Source organism: Salvelinus sp. IW2-2015, linkage group LG3, assembly GCF_002910315.2.
Source record: "Salvelinus sp. IW2-2015 linkage group LG3, ASM291031v2, whole genome shotgun sequence".
Classification (NCBI taxonomy): Eukaryota; Metazoa; Chordata; class Actinopteri; order Salmoniformes; family Salmonidae; genus Salvelinus; species Salvelinus sp. IW2-2015.
Genome location: NC_036840.1, coordinates 13,749,314 through 13,755,313, shown reverse-complemented (window position 1 = coordinate 13,755,313; position 6,000 = coordinate 13,749,314).

Genomic DNA, 6,000 nt, shown 5'->3' with positions numbered 1-6,000 from the left:
TCAACTAAATTACGTGTAATAGATGTTGAATTGATGTCTGTGCCCAGTAGGGTGCGATAGAGTAAGACTCTTCAACACCAGTGTGATTTATACATTAAATTACTAGTCAATTAAGTAAACAGAATAATATGGTAAAATTTGATTTAGTCTTATGTTCAAGTAAACCCATACACAGTTAGACATTTTCAATAGTTTCTTCTAAATCAAAAGGAGATGATGGTAATTGCACAGGACGTTAAACTTATTGGCGTTATCACACATCAAATGTGTAGACTTTGTTGTTTCCACCATCTTAGCCTCACAGCAAGCACCAGTCTGTGTACAGTATCCTACATCCCAAATTTCACCCTATTCGCTTCAAAGTGTGCTACTTTTGACCAGGGCCCATAGCGTAGCGCACTATGTAGCCAGGGAATGGTGCTATTTGGGCCGTTACTTTAGCCTCAGCTCCCTTCAGCTCTCTACAGCGCCAGTCAGCAGCTTAAGTAAAGGGCCTGATCTTCCATCACCTGCTGTTCCGAACATCTCCATCTCTCCTCTCTCTCCTCCTCCAGCACAGTATCCGCCTGTCTGCTACAGCCCTCTGAATGGGGTAAAAAAAAGAATCCTTTTAAAGCCAGTAAACAAAGTGACCTTAACTTGGCGCACCGATCCCTTTAGCGGGATCATTTTCATCAACATCCGGTGAATTGCTCAGCGCCAAATTCAAATTAAATTACTAAAAATATTTAATTTTCATGAAATCACAAGTGCAATATACCAAAACACAGCTTAGCTTGTTGTTAATCCACCTGAAGTGTCAGATTTCAAAAAAGCTTTGCGGTGAAAGCAAACCATGCGATTATGTGAGGACAGCTCTCAGCAGACAAAACATTACAAACAGCTAGCAGCAAAGTAGATTGGTCACGAAAGTCAGAAAAGCAATAAAATTAATTGCTTACCTTTGATGATCTTCGTATGTTTGCACTCACTAGACTCCCAGTTACACAATAAATGTTTTTGTTCCATAAAGATTCTCTTTATATCCAAAAACCTCCATTTGGTTGGCATGTTTTGTTTAGTAATCCACAGGCTCGTGCAGGTCATGACGGGCAGACGAAAATTCCAAATAGTATCCGTAAAGTTCGTAGAAACATGTCAAATGTTTTTTATAATCAATCCTCAGGTTGTTTTTACAATAAATAATTGATAATATTTCAACCGGGCGGGAAACTTTTCAATACAAGAGAGAAAGAAAAGGTCTCGCTCCAGTGGCACGCGCATGAACAAATCTAAGGACATCTGGCTATCCACTGACGTGATGTGATCATTCTCGCTCATTTTTCAGAATAAAAGCCTGAAACTATGTCTAAAGACTGTTCACACCCTGTGGAAGCCATAGGGAAAGGAATCTGGTTGATATCCCTTTAAAAGGAGGATAGGCTTGCAATGGAACAGAGAAGTTTCAGAAAAACAGCACTTCCTGGTTGGATTTTCCTCAGGTTTTCGCCTGCAATATCAGTTCTGTTATACTCACAGACAATATTTTGACAGTTTTGGAAACTTTAGAGTGTTTTCTATCCTCATCTGCCAATTATATGCATATTCTAGCTTCTGGACCTGAGAAATAGGCAGTTTACTTTGGGAATGTTTTTTATCCAAACATCAAAATACTGCCCCCTAGCTTCAAGACAACTCTTTTTGAAATGGCCATAACCAGTGATGTAAAGTACTTAAGTAAAGTACTACTGTACTTTACTATTTATATTTAAAAAAACTTTTACTTCAATACATTCCTAATGAAAATTATGTACTTTTTACTCCATACATTTTCCCTGACACCCAAAAGTACTCGTTACATTTTGAATGCTTAACAGGACAGAAAAGGGTTCAATTCGCACACTTATCAAGAGAACTGGTCATCCCTACTCCCTCTGATCTGGCGGACTCACTAATAACAAATGCTTTGATTTTAAATTATGTCTGAGGGTTGGAGTGTGACCCTGGCTATCCGTAAATAAAAAATAAAAAAATAAAATTGTGTCGTCTGGTTTATTTAACATAAGGAATTTTAAATTATTTGTATTTTTACTTTATAAAAGTATATTTTAGCAACTAAATTTACTTTGATACTTAAGTATATTTAAAACCAAATACTTCTAGACTTTTACTCAAGTAGTATTTTACTGCGTGACTTTCACTTTTACTTGAGTCATTTTTATTAAGGTATCTTTACTTTTACTCAAGTATGAGAATTGAGTACTTTTTCTACCACTGGCCATAACTAAACGCAGTGGTCCACAAATGGTGGGTAGAGAATCAACACAGGTTGGTGAAAATGGAAAGGTCTTGGGCCATGGCACAAAAAGGTTTGGTAACTATTGGAGGATAAGGAGAGAATATTTGACATGGGGAAGGGGAGAGTGGAGAGAGTAGAGAGGTGAAGAGAGGCTTGAGGTTAGAGAGAGAACAGTAGCTCAAGTGTCACCCCCTGATCTGTTTCACCCGTCTTGTGATTGTATCCATCCCCCACCAGGTGTCTCCCATTACCTTGTGTATTTATACCTGCATTTTCTGTTTGTCTATTGCCAGTTTGTCTTGTCCCATCAAGTCCTACCAGCATGTTCCTGTATTTTCTGTGCTCTAGTTTTAGATTTTCCTCATCTTCAAGGTTCTGACCTTTCTGCCTGTCCTTATCTTGAGCCTGCTTGCCGTCCTGTACCTGCCTGACTCTGATTTGGATTTACGACTCTTTGCCTGCCTACCGATTGCCTGCCCCTTGTACTGTAATAAACTCATGTCTCTCCAGACTTGGAAGTGCCTTGGCTAGAGCTCTCTACCACCTCCATACAGCACTAAAATATCCCTAATTAGCATAACCTAACTGGGGAGCATGTTCACATTTACAGCAATTACATTCCTTTAGTTTCTTAGCTACCGCTACCGTCCGAATCACCACGGTATGATTAGCCAGCGCTGTGTGTATCACAAGGCGTATGCCACAAAGGTAATTTAATCTGCCAGTGTAGTGTGGACAGGGGTTTCATCCAAATTGGCACCCTAGTCACTACAAAGTAGTGTACTATGTAGGGGAGTGGGTGCCATTTGGGACTCTGTCGGGATATCGACAGAAAGAGACCTGGATGAGAAGGAAATTAAAGATTGATTGTAGGAAAGCAACSTCATCAGGCTTTATTACGATAAGAGAGGGGTATTAAAGGAGAGTTAGATTGGATTTACCGCTCACAGTTTGGTGAACCACGCTTACACGATAAGGAACCTTGCCTGAGACCTGACGTCTTGTGTTAGGCCTATATAAATCCCTAGGCGCTATGGTAAAATCTACATCTGCTACTGCATGGTCTGCATGTTTGCAGGCCATTGAGCAGCAGACCCGTGGTGGGGGAATGCACTGAAGTGCTTAGTACCAAATTATCGGTCCAGTATTAGTTTTTGTTATGCAGGGAGGGGAGGGGTGGGAAGCTGGGAATCTCACATAGCCTACCAACATGAACTAAACTAAGGCCTACATTCAATCAGATCAAGCATTAACAGGTGAAAGCCGATACCTGCATAGCTGATGTTTTGGTGGTGTGGGAGGAGTAAGTGCATTGGAGCTGTCAAATCGGTGAGCAGCTGCTCTTGTGATCATTGTCAAGCCGCACCTGTCCGACACATGTTAGAAGTTCAGAACGGGAAAGTGTAGGCTATATCGAAATAATCACACTCAAATTGAAAATCATTTAACTAAATAATGAGGATTTCTATCAGCCTAATCGAGGTGTAGATAACTTCTCACATGTCAGTGTTCCAAATTGTAAAATCAAATTGTATTTGTCACATGCTTCATCAAAAACAGGTGTAGACTAACAGTGTTTTGTTTAATTACAGGCCCTTCCCTACAATGCAGAGAGAAAGAAAATTGAGAAAAAATAGAAAAGTAATAACACGTAATAATAAAAGGAATAATAAATACACAATGAGTAACTAACTTTGTTGTATACACGGGGTACCAGTTCCGAGTCGATGTGCAGGGGTACAAGGTAATTGAGGCAGATATGTATTGTACATATAACTAGAGTGACTAGGAAACAGGATAGATAATTAACAGTAGCAGCAGCATATGTTATGAATCAGAAAAGTTAGTGCAAAAGGCTCAATGCAGTCCAGGTAGCTATTTGGTTAACTATTTAACAAACTACTTAGCAGTCTTGCGCTTGAGGTAGAAGCTGTTCAGGGTCCTGTTGGTTCCAGAGTTGGTGCATAGGTACCACTTGCTGTGCGGTAGCAGAGAGAACAGTCCTTTTGAGGACAGACCTTTTGAGGATCTGAGGGCCCATGCCAAATCTTTTCAGCATCCTAGGCGGGAGGAGGCGTTGTCCTGCCGTCTTCACGACTGTATTGGTGTGTGTGGACCATGATAGATCCATAGTGGTGTGGACACCGAGGAACTTGAAGATCTCGATCTGCTCCACCACAATGTAAAAAATAGTACGAATAAAGGAAAACCCTTGAATGAGTAGGTGTGTCCAAACTTTTGACTGGTACGATATATATATATATACACACACACACACACACATATATATATATATATATATATACACACACACACACAGTGGGGCAAAAAAGTATTTAGTCAGCCACCAATTGTGCAAGTTCTCCCACTTAAAAAGATGAGGCCTGTAATTTTCATCATAGGTACACTTCAACTATGACAGACAAAATGAGAAAAAAAAATCCAGAAAATCACATTGTAGGATTTTTAATGAATTTATTTGCAAATTATGGTGGAAAATAAGTATTTGGTCACCTACAAACAAGCAAGATTTCTGGCTCTCACAGACCTGTAACTTCTTCTTTAAGAGGCTCCTCTGTCCTCCACTCGTTACCTGTATTAATGGCACCTGTTTGAACTTGTTATCAGTATAAAAGACACCTGTCCACAACCTCAAACAGTCACACTCCAAACTCCACTATGGCCAAGACCAAAGAGCTGTCAACATAGCCTATAAATTCGCTGACGTAGTATCATTAGGGTGCCCGCGCTGCTGACTCTATAAAGTAGAAATCTTCCTACAAATTGAGGTTTGCGATCGCTGTTCTGATATTTGGAAGCTCTTTTCGGTCATAGGAAACGATGGCGGAAACCTTACGTACAAAAAAGTTATCAGAGCAAAAAAACACAAAATAGCATAATTGGTCATGAGCCTGTAAAATGGCAGCTATCCATTGCAGTCCCATTCTCTGGCGCAAAGCAACCAACAAGGCTGCATGGGACTTCTTTTAATGCAACTCCGGGCAGCCAATGGCAATGTCCTCTTTAGGTATAATACCGGGAGCCGCTTGTAGATCTGACAGCTCTAATGCCTCATTCACATATGAGCAGTACGTTGCATTGCATTGCAGCAGATGTCATTCATTTCAGTGGAGACCGTCCGCAACAGACTGGTATCGCAGCACCCCCTTGCCGGTTGAAGGCTCCATTGCGAAATGGATGCCGCATACTTAACATTTTTCCAAATGTTGCCATGTCTACAGGGACTGAGGTTACTACATGCCGCGCCCACTACGCGTCACTACATGCAGTGCCCACTGCCATTGATGTTGCTAGTGCTGTCTCTGGCCCACACTCCAGCACAGTAGGTGGCGGTAATGCACCAATAACATTGCCAATCGCCAAAATCCCCCACTGTTTTTTGAATGATCGGACAGTGAAACTAAAATAGATTGGTAGCTAGCTGGAGTAAGTTTTTATATATTTCCAAATTAATCTGGTGATCAAGCTAAAGCTGGTGGTTCAGTCGGTGCTCTGCTTATTCAGGCAGTACGAGCTAGCTAAACAGAAGGCTTTGAGGAGCATCTGTGTGACGTCGCGCACTCAAGACGGGTCAACCAATCACCCGACGGGACTCGTGAATATTTATGACGCTGTCCCCAGTCATCCTTTGCCAGGACATTTTGCGTTCAGTTGCGGAACGAGATTCTGTGAAGATGACGTAGGTCGTCATAAATACGTMA